General features: G+C 45.6%; 1 long non-coding RNA gene across 1 annotated transcript; it reads right to left on the bottom strand.

Annotated features, from left to right (window-relative positions):
• Positions 1-15821: 15821 nt before the first annotated feature.
• LOC142603296 (uncharacterized) lies at positions 15822-20022 on the bottom strand. The gene is made up of 3 exons (XR_012837188.1): positions 19921-20022; positions 16813-16950; positions 15822-16450 (listed from the first exon to the last, which is right to left on the bottom strand). It is a non-coding gene; the product is annotated as an uncharacterized LOC142603296 (long non-coding RNA).
• Between the last annotated feature and the right edge of the window lie 3896 nt (positions 20023-23918).

Genomic DNA, 23918 nt, shown 5'->3' with positions numbered 1-23918 from the left:
ATAGCAGCCAGTTTCTGCCTGTCCTTTGTCCTTTAAAATCATATAAGACCTTACGTATAGACACAGAGGAAAGGAGAGTAGGAAGAGGAATGTACTCCAGATGGGAGAACTTGAACGTAGAGTTATCTGCAATCATGTATTGCATTTGTTTATGCTGTGTAGAGGAACACAACTTCTGTGCTTAACTATTTTTCTTTAAAAGTGTGTATCACAGGTTTCAAGTGCAGGCTGTAATAAATGCAAACAAGAAAGCGTTGTATTCATTCAGCTGTGGGTTTCTCCCGTTCACTCCTCTGCATTCTCGCGTCACTCTCAAAAATGAGAAACGCACATTTCCAAGTGGGGGGACAAGAGAGCACTGGGATTGAGCTTTTTCTATGCAACCCTTGCTTTTTCACGATTCATTAAACCCTTTCTCCTTCGCGTGTAATTGGACCCGTCTCATTTACATGAATGAGGGATGCATAATTCTGAGAGAAGTACTGTGGTCCAAAAAAAAAAAAAAAACCCAAACCAAAAACAACAACAAAAAAGACAGCTCTTGGGCCAGGGTGCAAGAGACACAGGAAAACTTGGTGAGAGCAATCCGCATTGCATCTCTGGAGCAAGTGAGGTGGTCCCGCTGCGCAGTGCTGGTGCTGTGCGGAGAAGTGAACTGCTGCTGAGAAAGCTCTGGGCTGCCTTGACTGACCCTGGGGCCAGGGCTTACTTCAAAACCAATCTTTGCAGTGACCTCAGCTCCCCAGAGAAGTGCTGCTTTGTGTCTGAGGCAGCAAACAGCTCGACTGCCTGGGATCTTCTGCACATTGGCACCTGATTAATTGCTGATAATTAATATAATTAATTATTGCTGATAGAGCATTTGGTGCTACAGTGCAGCCTCCAGGACTTAAATCCCAGCCACTGAATCTGTACTGGCAGTTTTAGGAAGGTGGATGGGAAGAGAATCTGCTCTTGCCTTTCCCTGCGCTATGGAAAATAACTTCATATCCAATGGATTTTTCCTCACAAGACATTGTCAGTTGTCTAATAGTCTTATTCCTCCTGTTCATGGTGGGAAAAGTCTCCAGCCAGAAGGTGAAATATTTTAGTTGGCTTTTTACTGTTAAATTTCTACTTAGAAAACTGCATCCCATCCTTAGTAGAAACTGCTCCTCTCTTCCTTTGCACAGGCTGTGTTTAGTTCATCTTTACGCAGCTCTTAAAGTTGCTGTGCCAATGCTGAGCTACATTTATAAAAGCTCTAACATCATGTCTCCCACTAGTAACTCCTGATTTATCACTAAGATAAAAATATAATCAAGCTTGTTATGATCTAGATACTGAATAACAAAGCTTATTTTTAAGCTGTGGTTTTGACTCTATAATGCATAGGCCAGACTGTCTGTGTGTGGGTCAGGCAAAAAATTAGGTGCTGCAGACAAAGAACCACTGCCTCTCTGGGAATACCTGCTCTGTCCTACCCAGGCAGCTCTGCCTGTGACTGCGCTTTCCAGCTCTCCCTCAGGAGGAACAAGCAAGAATTATACTTTTCCTGGTACAAAGAACACCAGTGGTGTTTGCTGACTCATACTGTTGGCAAAGTATAAATATCTTCACATTTCAGGTAAATTTGTTGCAAGAGAATCTGCAGGGCATGGAGCTTTAATAATTTACTCTGGAGACAGCAATTGGCTTTACATGTCTTAAGAGCTGTTGCTTTATGGTTGTAATAATTTGGTAATTTTTCAAACCCTTAACAGAAAAAAAGAATGTGACAGTACCCTATGGTGTAGCACACAGGATTGTGTCTATTTTTAAATGTTGAAACTCACTTTAGATTTTTTTAAATTATTTTTCTAATTGTTTTTTATAAACTAGTTGAGTACATTTGATGGGAGAAAATAAACACTATCAGTGCTAATATTTGTTTGCATGTTGGCGATGGGAAAAGTTTTTAAGGAATGACATTTAAAAAGTACATAAATATATTAATGAGCGTTTCTTCTAAGCTCTTTATATGCTGCAGTCCATCTTTTAGCTTAACTTCTATTTAAAAAGTTGAAAGAAACTGGGAAATCCCTGCAGAGAACAGCAGCCACACTTCTGAATTTCAGTATGTCCTTCCAGATGACCGCCTTTGATTTTAAATGGTAACGTTGTTGCTTTAATCAGTAGACAATCCTTATATATTAGTTGTGCTGGCCTATAATTGTAAGAGCTAAATGATACACAAAACTGGATACACATCTTTGCAGGCTGATTAATGTGGAGGATTGAAAGCAAAAGTAAACACTAACCTTACAAAATAAAAGAAGTTAAAAGATAAGTGTTAAGGACCTTTTTCTTTTTTGGAGAATAAAACAAGATTTAGTAGCTTTCCACTTAATTTAAATGAAAAGAATCACTACCTTACATATTGCACTGATAATGTGGGGGAGAGCGAAAACAAAACGGTCTTTGTAGCAGTGACACCTCCTATAGTTGTTGTGAAGAAACTTTTCCCCTTGGTATCTGCTAACCAATTCTAATTAATGCTGCGCATTCCTCCACTGAAATAATTTAATGCATAACAAGGGGGGTTGAAAAAAAAAAAAAGAAGAGAGAGAGAGAAGAAATTCTCATTGCTGATGATTGCCGTGTTCGAATCATGGGAGTGAAAGCCCGGGCCCCCTAACCTACTGTCTATAAAGCAGAGCTTTGAAAGAGAGCTGCGACCTACAAAAGCTGTCAATCTCCCTTGCCCCGAAAGCCTGGGTTCACATGGATTCAAGTGACAGCCCTCCTCCCCCACACACAATACATCAATCTGTCTCTCCCCCGAGCACCCACAGCCCATTGTGCGAGCTGCAGGTGCCTAATACAGCACCCATGGCCGCCCCCCCAGCCCCCCCTGAGAACCGGCCCGCACAAAGGGGCCCAGGCAGGGTGGAGGCGGGTGCGTGGGCGTGGGCAGATGGGCAGGGTGCGCTAGGAGGTGGCTGCCACATGGTTGCTTGGGGTTTTAACTTTTTTTGTGGGGTTGTCTCTGCTTCAGAGGCGGCATCTTCCCCTGCTTTGGGAAACCTGGTCCCACCAGTGGCAAAGGCTGGCATGGGGTGTTTGATGCTCAGTTTCTGCAATCTTGAAAAAAAGGGTGTTGCAAATGGATGGCAGCACTATCTAAGGTGTCAGTAAATACAGAGGTGGTGACTGCTCCTGCCTGGTGCAGTGATCTGTAAAGGGGCTCAAACTCTCTTCCCACCATCTTAATGGGCAAACAAGCCCTGGGGACATCTCTGTTCTGAATGACCTGTGTCTGTTCAGCACAAGGGCAGTGTAGGCACCTAGCCGTCCAGGCCCTGAAGGACACTCCTGGAGGTCTGTGATGCTGGTGGCCCTAAAAGGAACTGACTGCCCATTTGATACTGGGCTTTGGCAGGTGAATATCTGGCCTGTAATAGTGTCCTAGGTTTTCCGCAGACCATGAGTAAACTACTTTGTCACTCGGTGTCTCAGTTGCCTCTATGTTGTCATGGTTTTACCCCAGCCAGCAGCTGAGCACCATGCAGCCACTCGCTCACTCCCCCCCAACTCATGGGTGGAGATAAAGACAGTTTAATAGAGAAAGCAAAAGCCATGCACACAAGCAAAGCAAAGCAAGGAATTAATTCACCATTTCCCATGGGCATGCAGGTGTTCAGCCTTCTCCAGGAAAGCAGGGCTCTGTCACACATAATGGTTACTTGGGAAGACAAAACGCCATCACTCCAAGCGCTGCTGCCCCCCCGCCTTCCTCTTCCCCGAAGCTCCTTATAAACTGAGCACAACGTCAAATGGTAGGGAATATCCCTTTGGTCAGTTTGGGTCACCTGTCCTGTCTGTGTCTCCTCCCAACTTCTTGTGCACCCCCAGCCATCCCGCTGGCCGGGCAGTGCAAGAAGCAGCAAAGGCCTTGGCTCTGTGTAAGCACTGCTCAACAACAGGTCCATAGAACAAAAACATCTCTATATTATCAACGCTGCTTCCAGCACAAATCCAAAACATAGCCCCGTGCTAGCTACTATGGAAAAAATTAACCCTCTCAGCTGAAACCAGGACATTATCCACCCCTTATTCCATACTATTTACGTCATGCTCAGGTCCCACACAATTCATTACTTCCTCATTAACCACCACCACCACCATTCATCCCTTGATATAATATATTATGCTGATATTATTCCCTTAGTCTATGGACCACCCTTTTAAAATGTCTGTAAATGTCCACAAAATGTCCATTGGGTTCACTTGGTCCACAACCTTGGGCTCCATTCGCCATGGTGGTCACTCAGGACAGGAGAGGTGGTGTGATGCGTGAGTTACTGGGCACCAAAACCAGCTCAGGTGAGGTTCACTGCTGCACTTGTGCTGCTTCTTGTAAGGCTTGTTCTCCATTGGTTCAGGTGATTTCTGCTACAGTAATTCCTGTAACATGCAACGCAAATCATGGGTTACAACAATTTAAAGGTATTTCCATTACAATCTCCACCCCTGGTCCCTTTGAGTCAGACCATCAAGTTCACCATTGCAATGAACACCTCCCCTTGCCCCTGCTCCGGCTTGAACTTATCCACAGACTGCAGTCCCTTAGGGGTGTACCTGCTCCAAGTGGAGCTTTATCCATGAGCCAGTCTCTCCACGGGTACACCTGCTGTGGCATAGACTTCTCCTCCTCCTTTAAATCTGCATTATTGAGTCAGGTTTGGAGAATCCAGATGATAGCCATGGAGCTTAATGTGTCAGGAAACAGCACAAGGAAACTGGATGTGGAGAAGAGGTAGCTCACACATGCACATGCTGTTACAAGTGGAGCATAACCAGCTATTAATGTTGTTTTTTCTCAACACTTACAGCACAGATCTTCTGATCTATTTCAGTAGAAGTACATAGTCTGCTCCTGAGTAAATCAAGAAGCCTTGTAAGCCCAGAATTTACAACCTTGCCTTTACTGATGTTAAAATTTACGTGAAGTTTCTTTTGATTCCCATCTATATATATCAAAAACAAACAAGCAAGCAAACAAAAAATAACAGCACAAGCTTGACTTCTTTAAGTTCCTTGCCAGATAATTTTGTTCCAAAATGTCCCAGCAAGTATCCCTTTCTCATCACCAGTGACATGGCTCCATTATTTCAGAGCTGCACCCTCACCTGCAGGCTTTGCTGGGTGGTGGGGACATCTCAGAGCTCAGTAGCATGGCTGCTATAGCAGTGTGACTCCTGCAGCACTGAGTTGAGTGCAGGCTAATTGCTGAAGTATTTCCTTTGCTTTTGGTGAGGTTTTGCTTCAGTGATTGCAAATTAAAGTGACACTGCAATTCCAGTCAGCACAATGAAATGATGCTCTTGCTGCTTTGATCTTGGTCCTCAGATAGATAACTCCTTAAAAATAAAAAAGGAACTGCTGACTAATTTGGTACTAAGCATCAGTCAGAGATCAAAAATGTCAAAGTGCAGAGCCTGCTTGGAGGTGTGATGATAACATCTGTAGGTGAAGACAGGTAAAAATTTTCTGATTCTCCTGCAGCAGCTAATTGTGTTCCACTTTGCCAGCTGAAGAGCTATGTTTCAACTTTCGTTTCAGGTGGATGTTTTAAAAACACCAGCCAGAGCCGGGGCTGAGAGAAACAGCAGTGCAGCACAGTCCAAGTCAGCCAGGTGAGCCTCATGGCAAAACTGTTTGGTTTGAGCTTATTTAAGGAAAAAAAATCACAGTTGTAGGATGCCAGCTCTGTTGCAGCAAAGAAAGAAGCTGAGCATCAGCTCAGAAACAGTTTCATTGCTGTTAACTCTCTCTCAGTTTGGACTGACAGAGCACCTTCAAGCAGATTTTGAGCCTGCTACCAAAAAAAAGTAACAAAAGCAAATTCACGCTGGCTTGTCTCAACAATTCCTCACAGTATGTGATCAAATGATCATGTTGTCTGATACTTAGAGTTTTCTTCTCTCACCTTCAAGACTAGACGAGTAGATTATTCAGTATATCAGAACACAGAAAAGCTTAGTGGTATCAAGTCAAGCTTTTCCTACAACCGGTTCCTACTGATGTCAATAGTAAAAACTCTCTAGCTTCAAGTGTAGGACCAAGTCATTAAATTGGCAGCTTACAGCAATTCTCATCTTCATTTCTGGGAATGTTGCTGTTAAGTAGCAGCTTTTGTTGCTGTTAAGTAGCACCTTTTTCTAATAGGAATTGGGAGAGTCAATATTTCATCAGGCAGATCATATTCCTGTGAAAAGTTCTTTGTCTAAAAAAAAGTTACTTAATGAAAAGTGCATGCTTGAAAAAGACACATACTAAGTACTGTTCTCTTGGCCTCCTCAACAGTTTAAATTATAAAGACCTGATAAGGCCAATTTTGGGTCTGATAGAAGCATATGTACTTTAGGAGGATTGTGATGCTTGTCTCAGTGGTAAATCTGTCCCAGAGCTGGTAACTTAAAATATTTTCAAATGTAGAGAGTTCTCAGCTTTGGTTCCATTTTCTGGCTCCAGGCAGGTCACTTCTTGTTTTTTTAAGTGACTACAGGCTGGGGTTTCTCCAGATGTGACTGACCGACAGCACAATTTTTTACTCCTTGTTCTTAATTCATAGTAGGGAGATCTCACAAACAGCTCAGCACCAGAGGTGTGAACATGAAATGTACCAGTGGCACAGTCTTCTTCACAGTCAGAAGCAGTTGTAGAGTAAGTTCACCTGCTCTCTCCTCACCCACCATTTCTCCTCTCCTGTCTTCCTGAGTGCCAGCAAATGCCCATTTCTCTTTATAACTTTGCTTTGAATGTCTTTTTCCTCAGGATGTAGAAGACCCTCTTTGCTGGCAGCCTGTGTGACCTGAGGAACAAACATGGTGTGGGTGATGCAAAGACACAAGCAGCAGCTTCAGTCCTGCAATGAGGCTCCTGTTCTCAGTCCTGGAGAGGTGAGTCACATCCATCCATCTGGTGTTTGTTCTCCCAAGTAAAGGGATAAAGTAAAGGGAGGAAGTATATCAAGTGAAAGGGGAAATGGGGTCCTGGATATTTGAGTGGGAGCCCAGTTCAGGTGTACAAGTTTGTAGGAGGATCTGGAACATCTTGAGAGAGTTCAAAGGAACTTGAAAAAAGGAACTTAAAGTCTTTAAGGTTAAATTTGAGAAACTGCCTCTTTTTAGTTTATTTAAAAAAATAATAGAGAGGTAGTTTGACTATTGAGTTACTTTTAAAACAGGAGATCTGGAAAGGAGGCCTTTCAATGTGTGTTTATAAAAGGCCTAGCAATATTTAACAGCTAGAAGCAGTAATTTACTGCCTTCCATGAAGGTGACATTTCTTACCAATAAGGGGATTGCTTGGTTGAGCTCACAGAGTGTCACTGTTTGGAATATGTCTCCAAGATACACTTGATTCAACTTCTGGGAAAAATTTTGTAACCTGTATACACAGGAGGTCAGACTAGATGACCCTCATGCTGCCCATCGTAGCCCTCAGAACCCAAACTTCTATGAAAGTTGGAAAAGTGCTAGAAAATCAGCTGGATGTATTGGTATGAAATTGCATGTGATTTCTCTCAAGAAGTTTCACATATGAAATGCCTGTCCCTCACCAAACACACCTCAATTTCTCCTACATTTTTTTGGTTGCTATCTGTGATGTGCTTCATCTAAAGAAATTACTCCAGCCCACACCTGAGGAAGTCAGCATAAGGGTTTCTGTTATCAGAGATCACCTATTCCTGTTGCTGAATGTCTGCAGCGGTGTTTAGGGTGATAATCACTAACATCTGTACAATGATCCCATGTGTAGCCTCATTTCTTATTTATTCTCCAGTGCATTCATTCCTTTCTCTTTTCAGCAGAATTAGAGGGCATTTGAGTTTACAGGAGGCAGCACAGCTGATATGTGGGCTGTATTTGCCAACCACCCGGACTTCTCATAACACAAAACGGCCGAAGTTACCCTTCTCACTTCGCTCTCCAAAAGGCTCTAGGTGTCCAAAGCCTACCGCTAATCCTGCCTTTATTTCTCCCAGCTGAGAGCTGGATCCGGTTTGCGGCTCCCAGAGGAACAACTAGCGGCGAGGGGCTCCTCCCCGCCGCGGGAAGCTCTTGTCCCCGTGCCCGGGTTTGTGCGCGCGCCCCGGAGCGGCTCTCTGGGTGTGTAAGCAGGGAGCGCTACCTGCCGCCCGCACCGCGCCGAGCAAGATGCTTTGGGGGCAGGCAGGAGCTGCCTGCGGTGTCTTAATTTAACCTCACCTCCGGATGTTTTTCAGCTGCTCAACTCGAAGGCAGTAATAATGATAATTGTTATTAGATACTAATAATCAGATAATGCTCTCCTTAGCTGTCACTGATGCCCAGGGTGCTACAGGAGGAGAAGCGCTGATGGGATTACTACAGTTTGTCTAGGAAAAGTAATTCATTTCACTTTAATCCTCTTCTGTTTTGATTTTCAAACATAAAGAAATTCTTATTTTATATTTTATTTTGTATTTTATTTTTTGAGAAGCAGCACACTTTCTGATGTCTATAATACTGACATCATTCAAAACTGCACGATATAAAATGAGTACCAAAGATGTAATTCTGATATTTTTGTAACCTAAGTCTTCAGTGGATGATTTCAGCAGGTAGAGAGCAGCTAATTCCCACTACTAATCAGAAGAAAATCTTAATTTACTCCAACTGAGGGTATTAATTTTCGCTTTTAAATGGTGAATGGCAAAAAACCCCTCCAAAATCTGTTAAAAATGATCTGTGTGTGAGTCAGGACATAGTTTTGCAGACCAATTTGATGAATGACTGTCAGAGCCCTGAGGGCACTAATAGGCCTTAATGGCCCTGAGCAGCCTCGCCTAGGGCCTCCCTTCCACACCCTGCCCATGGGCTCAGGAGCCTGTTTTAATCTGAGCCTTGGACATTCAGTATCTGCTTGAGCCGCTCTGCAAGAAAGCTGGTCTCTGGTTCGGCCACAGCTATACCTTGGCTGTGCTTGGACCCTGATCTGTGGACTCAGGTCCTGGACTGATGTTGGATCCATTTCATCACCATGGCCTGGCTATCCCAGGACTGTGTCTGACGCTGGATATTTTTGCTGGACCTGATCCTGAGTTGTGGACTGACTTCCTAAACTTGAACTTGGACCTGCCTTGTCACCATGGACTTGTCTAGTGAGCCAAGATCTTGGCTGAACCTGACTGCCCCACTGGCCTGCCCTGCTCCCTCGCTGTGGGTGGCAGGATGGACTCTAGCTGGTGAGGTCCTGCCCTGCTGGCTGGATTATCCCTTGGATCCTGGCTCCCCACCCCTTGGAGAGCAGGTGGCCTTTGCTGCAGCCTGAAAATCTAACAGATGAGCTAAAAGATACTGGTTTATAGATACTATGTGCTACGAAATCTTAGTAGAGGCCAGGTTGACACGATGCAATTTTAAAACAAATGCTGATCCCTCTTCATTCTTTTGTAGAACTCATCTCAGACAATTGTGAAGAAGGAGAAGAAACTATATTTCTGAGGTGCAATTTAACCACTGCTGTGATAAGAAGCCAGCAGTTGTGCTACAAGTCCTGGGTTGTCTTCCCTGTCCAGCAAAGCCTGCAGGTTAGGATATATTTCAGAAATAACATGGCTGTGTGAGGAGAAAAGGAGACTTGCTGGGGCAACCACATGTTGAAGAGCAAAAGTGATGTGGAAAGAAAATGACAAATTACAAAGCCCAGTCCAAGCAAGGAGGTTACAAGGACACCTCTAAGTAGTCAGACACTGAAGATTTTTAACATTTTGCCTGTGGACAAGAACATGTGAAAACAGGTAATCCGCATGTTTACAACTGCTGCACCTCTTGGCCATAGTGTTACAGAAGTCTACTTGGATTTCAAGTTAGAAGACTTTTCTAACAAGGTGGCAAAAAGTAGTCGAAAAGCTTGGCTGGATTGTATTGAGTGTGTGAACGGATTAAATCTGTGCAAGAAAGCATTTGAGTGGGATGCACCACTGTATTCAGAGGTATTTCAAATAAATGGCACCTCCTCCTTGCATGAGATCTTTTCTTTAGTTTTATTACCCTAATTCTCCTCTCTCCACCCCCTCACAAGATGTATCTGTACAGGATCATTTTCCAGACCCGAGAGAGATGGAGGAGTCCAGTGTGACTTGGGCAGAAGGAAGGATGTTGGGCTGCTTTGTTGCAGCGCTCTGGAGGAGGTGGAGTTGAGCAGTGGCAGAAAGTTCTTAGCTGTGTTGGCCTGTGGAGTCCTGGATGTGGAAGTAAGTGGCTTGCTGGGTTCTGCCAGACCCTGTCAGAAGTGATTTTCAGAGTTAGTGTCCCTCTACTCACATCTCAGTGGCCCTGATGCTCACCTCCCACTGCATAGCCGAAAATCCCATGTCAATCCATCCGAAGTCCTGTATCTCATCAGCTCTGCCGTTGTTGCTCTTTGGTGGTTTAGGTCCCTTTGTATCTGGCACACCTCTGTGTCCTTTGATTTTTTTTTAATCTGTGGCACTGAAATGGAAGCAGTGGTTGCCCGAAGCAGATTTCTGAAGGAAATACTGCCTAGCTCCAAAGGAGATGTAGCAGGAGAAGATTTGAGCATAGAAAGATGCCCAAAACCCAACCCCCAACTTGAAAGAGCTGAAGTATAACCTAACAGAACTGTTGGCTCTTCTGCTTTTGCCATTGTTGTTATCTGGCAACAGAAAAGCCTCTGATGGGCCTACGTCCTGTGTAGCAGCCAGGAGTAAGTGAAAAGCACTGCCATGTTGGATTTTTTTTTCTTGGTCTCACCAGGTGCTGCAGTTGCACGTGCTTGTTGACCCTAGAGAAATGCCTGAAGGGCACTGCAGATTTGCAGGAGGCTGGGGTAATGCATCACCAGATAACCTCTGTGTTGCTCAGATTTTGCAGAGGAGACTTCATTTGAAGGGACTCACCTCAGCTGGAGCTTTTTGTTCTGGAGAAAGACTAAAACTGACCTCATTGAAGTGGGAAACAGTCTGGGGAAGCAGATGCATCAGTGTCTTTCCGTGAAGATCTAGTTGTCCTTTTGAACTCAAGAGTCATACTGTGCTGGTTTTACTTAAGCTGAAAGAAGTCCCACTTGCACATCATGGTAAGCAGCTGTCACTTGTTCCACTGGCCAAAAAAATCCCCTCAGAGAAAAATAAGACTTTGAGTCTTTGTTCTGATGCTGCATTTAGAAAAGGTCAGAATTGCTCTCCTTAGAATATAAGATTTCCATGAAGCTTTAGAAGTACAGGTAACAGTAATAGAAATACTCTGAGCAACTTTGTAATTACTTTCTTTGCAGTTGTGCTGGTACCAATTTTCAACACGAAAACCCAACTGCTGCAGAGGAAGCCAGAAACCAGTGCTGGTTAGCTGTGTTCAGCTCTGCCTCAAATGAGGACAGAGTACTACACTTAGATCAACACTTTGCTGTCACTTTCTGCCCATTTTTCTTTTGTATACCAACTAATGAACAGAATGTAGTTGTACAGTTGTGGGTCAGCCAAGGGAGTTGCTCTGAATGGACGTCTGTAAGTGCCTATATCCAGGAAGATTTGGACCTGTTTTGCCACTTATGGCTTTACAAGGTATGTGAATTCTGGAAGTTACCTTTTTCCCACCATGTTGAGCCATTTGTGAACCAAATAGTAGACCAAGATGGCAATAAGGATGAGCAGCAAAATGATCATCACAGCTGGCAGCTGAGTGCCACGCAGCCACTCACTCACTCCTTCCCCAGCATGATGGGGAGAAGTTAAAAGGCTCGGGTCGAGATAAGGACAGGGAGAGCTAATTATCATCACAAGCAAAACAAACTGAACTTAGAAAAAGGGATTCATCTAATTTATTACTAAACAGAATAGAGCAATGAAAAAAAAAAAACAAACACATTAAGCCTTAAAACACCTCCCCCCACCCCTCCCCAGGCTCAACTTCACTCCCTGCTTCAAACATCCTCCCTCCTCAGCGGCGAGGGAGGGGGGGATGGGGGTTGCGGTCAGTGCAGCACACGTTGTTTCTGCCGCTTCGTTGTCCTCGGGGGGAGGACTCCTCTCATCGCTCCCCTGCTCCAAAATGGAGTCTCTCCCACAGGCTACAGTCCTTTCCAAACTGCTCCGGCGTGGTCTCTTCCATGGGGTGCAGACCTTTAGGAGAAAACTGTTGCAGCATGGGTCTCCCACAGGGTCACAAGTCCTGCCACCAAAACCTGCCCTGGTGTGGGCTCCCCTCTCCACGGGTCTACCGGTCTGGACAGGGACTTGCTCCAGCCCGGGCTTCCCACAGGCCACAGCCTCCCTCAGGTGCCTCCACCTGCTCCAGCATGGGGTCCTCCACAGGCTGCAGGTGGAATCTCTACACCCCCTCATCCTTCCTCCACAGGCTGCAGGGGAGCAGCCTGCTTCCCCATGGTTTTCACCACGGGCTGCAGGGGGATCTCTGCTCCAGTGTCTGGAGCACCACCACCTCCTTCTGCACTAACCTTGATGTTACACCTTCACACACTTTCCCCCTCCAACTGCAAAAAACCTCCCCCTTCTTAAATATGTTATCACAGAGGTGCTGATTGGCTTGGCCTTGGCCAGGGCGGGCCCATCTTGGAGCTGGCTGGCATTGGCTCTATCAGACACCGCGGAAGCTTCTAGAAGCTCCTCACAGGAGCCACCCCTATAGCCCATGCCCCCACCCGCTACCAAAACCTTGCCACACAAACCCAACACAAGAGGCTATGTGGATGGGCTTATAAAGAGAAGAAAACCAGGGAGGATGCACAGGATTTAATCTACACACTTAATCACAGTAGAAATGGGAGTGTACCACCATGTAAGGGAGTGTTTATATTGATGCATCTGCTTTATTTTACCCAGTGGTAGCCAAACCATTATTTTCACCTAAGAAACAGAGGCAGTTATCACCCTTCCATAATTCTAGAGCTGACGATGCCCTGGTAAGGCAGAAAAACCTGTGTCTCAGCCAGGATCCAGCTGTAACAGAGGAAGGAAAACAAACTAATCTGGAATTTCCTAGATTGTGAAACAGCTTGTAGGCTTTTGTCCTGGTTTCAGCTGGGATAGAGTTAATTTTCTTTCTAGTAGCACTTACAGTGCTGTGTTTTGGATTCATGATGAGAACAATGTTGATAACACATTGATGTTTTTGGCTGCTGCCAAGCAGTCAAGGACTTTTCAGTTTCTTGTACTGGCCTGCCAATGAGAAGGCAGGGGGCAGCCAAGAAACTGGGAGGGGACACAGCCAGGACAGCTGACTCAAACTGGCCAAAGGGATATTCCATACTGTATGATGTCATGCTCAGTATATAACTGTGGGGTTGGCAGGGGAGGTGGCGTGGCTCAGGAACTGGCTGAGCATTGGCTTTTGTTGGTGAGCAATTGTGCTGTTTATCACTTTTGTATATTCTTTTATCATTATTATTCCTATTCTCTTCTGTCCTATTAAACTGTCTTTATCTCAACCCATGAGTTTTACCTTTTCTCTTTTCAATTCTCTCCCCCTGGAGTGAAGGAGTGAGCAAATGGCTGTGTGGTTGTTTTAGCTGCCTCCCGGGTTAAACCACAACTGCTTTGAGTTTGGATTTAGTAGAAGCTGCATTAGCTCATGCATCTTTTAGGAAAGAATTGTCCATCCTAAAACACCTCACCCTAAATAAAGAGCTTCCCCTGATCAGGTACCCCAAGTGGCAGAAACAGCAAAAACCTGCATGTCCCATTGCATGATCCCCCCATGATTGCAACCCAGAGTGCTAATGGGAGCATAAATAAGAGCTATGTCAGGGAATACCTTCATTGACAGGCACTGCTCTGAACTAAGGGGAGTTCATCACATCCTTTTCCAAAATAGCATCTGTGTCCTGCAATTAACTGGTTTTGGATTGCTGGCAGTCATGCAGGCTTTTGTGGCAAGCAGCAGTTCCTCACACAGCCAGTGCTCCAGTTCCTCAAGATAAATGGCTGTGGCATAGCAGGAAAGAGAGGAGCAGCTCCACTCCCAGCCCTGGAGACACATGCTTATGCTTCTTCTGTGCCATGTGGCTGGTGACAGGCTGCCCAAAGAATATCTTGTCTTTGGAATAACATGAGACTGAACCAAAATGTGGTAAGCAACTATTTTTTGTGTTTCATGATGTTTTTTGGTGCAGGAAGTCAGTGGAGTTGTATTCACTTACACTCCTTTGGATTTCTCCTACCTGATACTTACTTTTCATGCCATGACAGCTGGAAGTAGGGCTTGTCAGTCTGAACACTTAGGGCTCTGATGTGGATCTTGTCTCTTGTAAAGACATCACCTGAAGATGGTTTAGTGCTTCTTGACTCTCTTACCTGTGAGATAAGAAGTCTTACATAGGAGGTAAGCTGATTGGGGAGGAAAAAACATTTTAAATTGCAAACTGTGAGCATAGCTCTTGGGTATTTAATGCAGGTCTACTGTAGTGAGAAGATTACTCCTAGACGTTTTTGACCACTTCAGTTCAAAAGCAGCTTGTTTGAGGCCTCATTGCCAAAAGTAAGAGTGTGCAGAGATGCTGGAGCAGAACTGCCTGCAGAGGCTGACCTGGAATGGGTTGGTTCATGGAGTAATTCCTCCTCTGGAGGTCACCTATCCAACTGCCTGCACAAAGCAAGTCTAGTTCTGGCAGGTGGCTCGGGGCCCTATGCCATTGAATTTACAGCTGCCTCATGTTTTGAAATGGTGAAGTTCTTTCTTCATGACCTTGTGATCACTGGACTGGGTGGAAACTAATGAGGATCTTGTGTCATGTTTGGGCTATGTGATGGCATGATGTGAGACCTCCTGCATGGAGAAATGAAGCTGTGACCTCCCACAGGCAGCACAGCCCCAGCCTCCCCCTGCCGCTTTCTCTTGACTGGGCTGCATTCCTGGTGGGGTCTGGCTTAGCCATGTAAGAGGTGATACCCTTTTCACCAGCAGATCTAGAGGCAGGTGCCTTCCCTGTTTGCAGCAGATATTTTAAAAGCATTTTGCAATGATCTTGGTTCTTCTGCCATCGTGTGGCTGACAGGAGGATGCAGGGCTGGTTATCTGCTCTGTGTGAGAAGAGCTTGATTCCCTTAGTAGTGGAAGCTTAATGAAAAAAAGATCTTCTAATAAGGATTGGCTGTGAGCTTTCTCCCTTGCCTCAACCCTCTATCAGGGAAAAGGGGATTCATAACTCTCAGGCAGCTCTCCACTCCCGGCCAGAGCTGAGGAGTATTGGGAAGGGCTCCTCAGCTTGGGATCCCTGAGATCCTCCAGCACTGAGAGCCTCCAGCACCTGAGCTGTGCAGGGTATTGCTGTGGGGGGCTGGTGGGGAAAAGCACACGTTCCCTTCAGTCACACTGAAGCCCCAGAAGGACTGCTACTGAGCAGGGTATTGAAAACCAAGTGAAGTGAATGCCTGCTAGCACAGCCCATGGGAGATGCAGAGTCAAGAAAGGCAGAAGCCGTTCCCAACGTCAAGGTTCTTGCCAGCAGTATCAAGGTGGTTATGACTGCAGGGTGAACAGGAGAACGTGTGAAAGCACAGGGAACAAGCTCTTAGGGATGTGATGGGGTCTCATCACTGACATCCCAATCTGTGTCATACACAAGTGATCCTGGTTAAAACATGTGGGCACTGATTTTGGTGCTTGTGTGTGTGTAAATGGATGAAATCTGTTCAAGAACACACATGAGTGGGTTAAATCATGTTATTTGGAGATACCATAAATAAATAGCACTTCTACAAGTGCTACAAGTCCCCCCAGTTCTACAAAGCAACAAAAAGCAGATGAAGCTTTCAATTTCCAATATTTATTCATATTGAAACAGTGCTACTCATACTGATTTAGGACAGTGATCTATGGCCTTGCAAATAAAACATATTAGTGTAAGTATTTGGAGTTATACTTTCAACACTTTTTACAAAAGGAGAGAGCAAGGTGGTACAAGAACATAATTTGTAAAGGGAGTGGGGGAAGGAAACAATGGGAGGACACTTCCTTCCCCAGCTGTGATGCACTGAAAGGAGAGGAGTGATGCAGCTGGGAGATGAATGTGACTGTCAGCTGCTGCCTCTCAGCACTGGCAGCACAGCAGTGTGATCTTCCTAAGAACCTGGGTAAAAGCAGGGGATGAGAAGCCATGTGAGCTGTCCTTTTGTATGCAGAGTTTCTTCTGCTGTGTCTTAAATTAACCATGTATTGCATTGCCTTAGCTGTGGATTTCTTCAAATCTCATTCCCAAGAGCAGAAATGGCGCAGCATGTTGGTAATGTGGAATTCATGCTTAGCTGTTCCTCAGGGAACAGATCCACAGTGAGGGGAACGCAGGCTGCTGGAGGCAGAGCACGAGGGTACGTCCAAATGTGCTGTGAGAATTACGTGCTTCAGGCCTGCTTCCTTCCTGCTGAAGCCTTTTACTGATGAGTAATGAATGAAAACTCCAATGACTGTGTCTTCTAAAGGGTTATCTGGAAAACAAGCTCACTTACTCTTTGGTTCTTCAGCTGCAGTATCCCCAGATGGCCCCAAACAGCATGTCAGAACATGGGCTGAGTTATGGGTTCTTCAACAGCAAGTACCTGTGAGTCCAAAAATGCACTTGGGCACCTTAGAGCAATGGGAATCCACATCCCAGCTTGACTATGCCAGCCAGTAGCGATCTGGTGAGCAAAGCTATGCCACAGCCTTCCCTCAGTTGGAGGAAAGGCTCCAACCACTCACAGAAGCTAAGCACCAACTGCTTTTTGAAGTAACACAACAAAAACTGTCTGCTAGCCCTGGGGAGAAGAGTTAATTCATCTGGGGAGAACAGCTAGGACACAGCACCCACCTCCTGCTGGAGCATGCTTTGCCCAACACTGTGTGCAAGTTGACATGCTGGTATCTTGCACAGAAGTGACGCCACAGGGTCTGTACTGGCCATTCCCAACAGAGCTGGTGATCCTCAGCTCTCCTAGAACTTCTGTCTCTGCACAAGCAAAAAGAAACGTTGCTTCGGAGCTTCTGTTGTGAACACATCTCCCTACACTGCCTGATGGCAACTCTTCCGTACAGAGATTTTTAGATGCCTTGTGCAAATCCTGCCTCACTACCCCAAAAAAGTTTTATTTTCCCTGATATGTCTCCGTTACTTCTATCAGACTTCCCAGTGCTCTACACAAGCAAATGCAGAGAGGAGGAGGAGGGAGGAAGAAATTAAATCAGAAGAACTCAAGGCAGTTTTCTATTGCCTTGCCCTAATATAAGCACCATAAAAGGGTAACAAGCCAAGAAAGTAGGATTTACAAGAAGAGCTATACTCCTGGATGCAGAAGCTAAAGTAAACAAATTATTTTTAGCAGGCTATTAAGTAAAATGGATGCTGAGAAGGGCAAGACCACAAGGAGCAGTGCTAGGAGTAAGGGGTGAGGGTAGCCTCTCTGTGCTTTGACTAGCACATCACCACCACCATTTGAGTCAAGACTGGGTCAGCTGCTGACAAGTCCATGTCAGCTTGTCTTCTGCCCATGGGACTTTTCCCAAAGCACTAACTAATCAGAGCAACTGGTCCTTAAACATTATTTACAGACCTTCCAGGAAGTACTTTTTGTTTGCCAAGCTGCTCTAACTCACTCCACTGCATGTCACAGCCAGCTACCTACCAGCCCTTTTTATTGTATTGACACAGCATCATCTGTGTCCAAGACTCTTGTGCGGAAAAAAAGAGCAAAAGTGTAGCCAGAATAACATAGCTCTTGAGCAAGATTTCCCAATGGCAGCTGCCTTGCCTATACACATTCCTTTTTTCCTTGCAACACAAGACCCAGTTTCATCTGGGACAGCATTATTTCAGTAACATCGTAATTCTTTAAACAGATGGCATCCATGATCCCCGAAGGAGAGAGGCTGACTTGGTGCCATGCTTTGGTCCTTTCTGCACCATGCAACATGTATTTAGACCCAGGGTACAGGACAATCCTACAGAATTTTATACCTGATGATACCTTTTTTTCAAGTACCTATGCTTTCCATTTCTACAGTTGTCATTTTACCCACTATAAAATCCCGAAGGCTGTATTAACTTGAATGAAACTGAGACCCTTCAAATATCCATGCTTAAGTTCAGGTACCTGAGGCACAAAAGCCAGCGATGTTGCCCTCCCAGCATCCTTGTGGAGACAGCAGTGCTCAGTAATTCAGCTACTGAAAACGAGACATAATAATCCACTCCTGTGACTTGCTGAAGGACACAGAGAAGAGCTAAGGGTTCACTCGAGTTTTCCAGCAGCCAGCCCACAACACAACACAAAGCATGTTGTAATTCAGCTGCTCAAAGGAAGAGCTTGGCTTGTCACAGGCTTGGCTAAAGGAAAGTAGAGCTCTTCCACCTCTCTGTGATAAAGCCTTCAATGGCTTTATTCTCTGCTTCTGGTGGGGTCAGCCCACATTCATTTGGGAGGGAAGAAGGTACAACCATCAGGGCCAGCATTCAAAATGACATTTTCATCCTGCGAGTCTTCAGTTTCACCTTGCTTCTCTGCTGTACAGCCCTGTATCCCCCAACATGTCCACTGTCTCTAATGAGAAACCAAGCAGATGATATACACAAATAAAAGTTCCCCATATCCCACTGAAGCTCAGCTGACATCAGTAACTGTTTTGCTTCTGAATACCTTCCTCTAACCTTATGGCCAAGAGAACCCCTTGTCCTGCAACAGCACATTTAATGCCTTGTGCTGATTCATTATACTTTATGACATGAATTTCGAAAGTACCCCAAGGTTATCAGCTATAAAAACAGCTAACATGACAGTGTAGGTTTATCTGAGCATTGCTCCAAGCCATGAGACTGGCAGCTCATCAATAGGGAAGGGACACTAGGCACATCCTTAAAGAGGATGCTAAAAATAGAACAGCAAACCTGCTCTTTCCAAAATGCACAGCTCCCTTAGTGCTACTGAACATGACCTGTTCCCAAAGCCAACATAACAGAAGGGTATCTATCTGCACTGAAGTCAAATATGAAAAGTGTGTGTGGGTGTCTCTCACCTGCTTTCTTAACAGTCACTCAGAAGAGTGATTTGAGGTTGTCGTGGTTTAACCCCAGCCAGCAGCTGAGCACCATGCAGCTACTCACTCACTCCCCCCCCCCGCCGTGAGAGATGAGGGAGGGAATTGGAAGAGTGAAAGTGAGAAAACTCATGGGTTGAGATAAAGACAGTTTAATAGGTAAAGCAAAAGCCGCATGTGCAAGCAAAGCAAAACAAGGAATTCATTCACCACTTCCCATCAGTGGGACGGTGGTCAGCCGTCTCCACGAAAGCAGGGCTCCATCACGCATAACAGTGACTTGGGAAGAGAATACAAACACCATCACTCTGAATATCTCCCCCTTCCTTCTTCTTCCCTCAGCTTTATAAGCTGAGCATGACGTCATGTGGTATGGAATATCCCTTTGGTCAGTTGAGGTCAGCTGTCCCAGCTGTGTCTCCTCCCAACTTCTTGAGCACCCCCAGCTTACTCACTGGTGGGGTGGTGTGAGGAGCAGAAAAGGCCTTGACTCTGTGTAAGCACTGCTCAGCAGTAACGAAAACATCTCCATATTGTCAACACTGTTTTCAGCACAAAATCAAACCAGAGCCTCATACTAGCTACTATGAAGAAAATTAACTCTATCCCAGCCAAAACCAGCACAGAGGTTCTCAAAAAAGAAAGTGGCCTGGATCACATAAAACTTTCCAGAGACTCCCCAGCTCCAAATGGGGAGCTCCAAATGAAGCTTCAAATGCAAATGCTACTAAGCTTCAGGAGCATTGGTAAGTCACCCAGTTAGAGGAGTTGAGAGCAGCAAAAAGCAGAAGGGGTGCTTCTTAGGACATTGCCAGCAATTCCCTCCCTACTAGAGGATGTAAATGCAAGTGGAAGGAAGAACCAAAGCTCAGCTTTGATTTGGACTTACTCAGCTCAGTGCCAAAAGTACAAATCAATTATGTCTGAAAACCTCGATAAACCTTTTCCATGTCTTCTGCTTTTCCAGGGCTCCCTATGGAGACATGTTCAGCAGCACAGGAAGCTAAAAGAGAGGAGTGCAGCTTTTTTTTTTTTTTTTGTGGTGCTGTGGTTCAGCCCCACCGGCATCTGAGCACCAGGCGGCCCTTCGCTCACTCCTCCCCCTGCTGCAGGACAGGGAGGAGAATGGGAAGAAGGTGGTAAAACTCGTGAGTTGGGATAAGGACAGTTTACTATGACAGCAAAAGGAGAGGGAAATAACAACAGTAATTATAAAAGAATATACAAAGGGGCAATACACAATGCAATTTGATCACTGCCAGGGACCGGATGCCTAGCCCATCCAGGAGTCCTTCTCCCCAGCTAGCCACTGCCCCCCCCCCCCCCCCCCCTTAATATACTGAGCATGACATCATATGGTATGGAATGCCCCTTTGGCTAGTTTGAGTCAGCTGTCCTGGCTGTGTCCCCTCCCACCTTCTTGTGAAAATTAACTCTATCCTAGCCAAAGACCAGGACATTATGCAGCCCTTATTCTATACCATCTACATCCTACCCAGACTGTACACTTCCAATTAATCACCACCACTTTTCCTGTCTTTGATACATATATATCTATATCTATATCTATATATATCTCTGCAGATATCATTCCCTTAGTCTATGGGCCATCCCTCTAGAATGTCCATTGAGTTCATTTAGTGCATGACTTTGGGCACCATCTGTCATAGTCTTTCAGGGCAGGAGAGATGGTGTGTGCTGTTGTGGTGTTGGATTGTTGCACACTGCATCTGGAGCCCATGGCTGGTGTGTCTGGCATGGCCCATGCCCATGGTCTACAAGTTGAAGATGTTGATTTCAAGGAAGTTGCTGGGCACCAGTTGCTGAAGACAGTTCTAGTTCCATCATCACTACACTTTGCTTGGTTTCATCAAAGTTCATCCTTCATTAATTTGGGTGATACTTTCATTAATTTGGGGCATTCTTACCATTGATACAACATATAGCAATTGTAGTAGTGATGACATACAAGAGCAGGATTATTTAGCAATTAACATCATATAATTTAATTTATTGGCTATTCTCACCCAAAATCAAATCCCCGTGAGGTACACATCGGAATTCCCCATCCTCCTGCATTACCTACCAAATGCACCCAGGTCCTTGAGCAGATGGGTTTGCCTTTGCCTGAAGCAAGGCTAACCCAGACTGTCTTCCCTAATATACTCATGTGCACTATGGGGGACTTTATCCCCTTCTCCAGTATGTGAAAGTTCTGATTGGGCAGGGCCAGATCGATTGGTAGACCCCCTAGTGTCAACTAACCAGGCAACCTTTGCTAAATGTGTGTCCCAATGTTTGAAGGTCCCACCACCCATTACTCTCAGTGTAGTCTTTAACAGTCCATTCTATCATTCAATTTTCCCAGAGGCTGGTGCGTGATAGGGGATGTGATACACTCACTCAATACCACGCTCTTTGGCCCAGGTGTCTATGAAGTTGTATCGGAAATGAGTCCCACTGTCTGACTCAATTCTTTCTGGGGTGCTGTGTCACCACAGGACTTGTTTTTCAAGGCCCAGCATAGCCTTCCGGGCGGTGGCATGGAGCACGGGATATGTTTCCAGGTATCTGGTAGTTGCTTCAACCACTGTAGGTACGTAGCGCTTGCCTTGGTGGGTTTGTGGGAGTGTGATATAATCAATCTACCAGGCCTCTCCATATTTATATTTCAGCCATCATCCTCCATACCACAGAGGCTTTAACCGCTTGGCTTGCTTGATTGCAGTGCATGTTTCATTCATGGATGACTTGTGCAATAGCTTCCATGGTCAAGTCCACCCTTTTATCATGAGCCCATCTATATGTTGCATCCCTTCCTTGATGGCCTGAGGTGTCACGGGTCCACCAAGCTATAAATAATTCACCTTTATGTTGCCAGTCCAGATCCACTTGAGCCACTTCAATCTTAGCAGCCTGATCCTGCTGGTTGGTCTGATGTTCCTCAGTGGCTTGACTCTTGGGTATGTGGGCATCTACATGACAAACTTCTACAACCAGCTTCTCTAGCCGGGCAGCAATATCTTGCCACAGTGGGGCAGCCCAGATGGGTTTGCCTCGGCGTTGCCAGTTGCTCCGCTTCCACTGCAGTAACCACCCCCACAGGGCATTGTCCACCATCCATGAGCCAGTATAAAGGTAGAGCATTGGCCACTTTTCTCTTTCAGCAATATCTAATGCCAGCTGGATGGCTTTCACCTCTGCAAACTGGCTTGATTCACCTTCTCCTTGAGTTGTTTGCGACTCGCCATGTAGGACTCCATACAGCAGCCTTCCACCTCTTACGCTTTCCCACGATGCGACAGGACCCATCAGTGAACAGGGCGTACGGTTTCCCATCTTCTGTTAGTTTATTATACAGTGGGGCTTCTTCAGCACGTGTCACCTCCTCCTGTGGCGACATTCCAAAATCTTTCCCTTCTGGCCAGTCTGTGATCACTTCCAGAACTCCTGGACAATTGGGGTTTCCTATTCTAGCCCGCTGTGTAATCAGTGCAATCCACTTACTCCATGTAGCATTGGTTGTATGGCGTGTAGAAGGGGTCCTCCCTTTGAACATCCAGCCCAGCACTGGCAGTCAGGGTGCCAGGAGGAGCTGTGCTTCAGTACCAATCACTTCTGAAGCAGCTTGAACCTCTTCATATGCTGCCAATATCTCTTTTTCAGTCAGAGTGTAGCGGGCCTCGGATCCTCTGTACCCCAGACTCCAAAACCCCAGGGGTCGGCCTCGAGTCTCCCCTGGTGCTTTCTGCCAGAGACTCCAGGTAGGGCCATTCTCCCCGGCTGCAATGTAGAGCACATTTTTCACATCTGATCCTGCCCGGACTGGCCCAAGGGCTACTGTGTGAACTCTTTCCTGTTTAATTTGTTCAAAGGCTTATTGTTGCTCAGGGCCCCATTTGAAACCGTTCTTATTCTAGGTTACATGATAGAGAGGGCTTACAATCAGACCGTAATTTGGAATATGCATCATCCAAAAACCCAAAATGCCTAAGAAAGCTTGTGTTTCCTTTTTGTTAGGTGGTGTAGACATGGCTGCTATTTTGTTGATCAAATTCATTGGGATCTCATGACACCCATCTTGTCACTTTATTCCTAAAAACTGGATCTCCTGTGCAGGTCCCTTGACCTTACTTCAGTTTATGGCAAAACCGGCTTTCAGAAGGATTTGGACCATTTTCTTCCCTTTCTCAAAACTTCTGCTGTGTTGCCCCATAAGACGATGCCTCCAATGTATTGTAGGTGCTCTGGAGCTTTACCCTGTTCCAATGCAGCCTGGATCCGTCCATGGGAAATGGTGGGGCTGCGGTTCCACCCCTGGGAAATTGATTCCAGGTGTACTGGACACCCCTCCAAGTGAAAGCAAACTGTGGCCTGCACTCTGCTGCCAAAGGGATTGAGAAAAACACAATCATGATATCAACAGGGGTGTACCACTTTCCTGCCTTTGACTCCAGTATGAAGTTCCAGCATGTCTGGCATGGCAGCACTCATCATTGGTGTGACTTCATTCAGGCCACGATAGTCTGCTGTCAGTCTCCGCTCTCCATTAGACTTTCACACTGGCCATATGGGTCTGTTAAAGGGTGAGTGAGGTCTGCTGATCACTCCTTGGCTCTCCAGTTGACGAATTAGCTTATGGATGGGAATCAGGGAGTCTCGGCTGGGCAATATTGCCACTGGTGCACTCTTGTGGTAGCAATTGGCACCTGTTGTTCTTCAACCTTCAACACCCCCAGAACAGAAGGATCCTCTGAGACTGGGCAAACTAGACAGCTGTATAATTTCCTCTGCAGACTGCTGACTCCAAGGCAGCTATTCCAAAAGCCCATCGGTACCCTTTTAGTTCCTTGAAATACCCTCTCCTGCCAAGCATGCATGGAGCCT

This window comes from Balearica regulorum, chromosome 11 (genome assembly GCF_011004875.1).
Source record: "Balearica regulorum gibbericeps isolate bBalReg1 chromosome 11, bBalReg1.pri, whole genome shotgun sequence".
NCBI classification, from domain to species: domain Eukaryota; kingdom Metazoa; phylum Chordata; class Aves; order Gruiformes; family Gruidae; genus Balearica; species Balearica regulorum.
The sequence above is the reverse complement of the archived record's forward strand: the minus strand, read 5'-3'. Positions and strand labels throughout refer to the sequence as shown.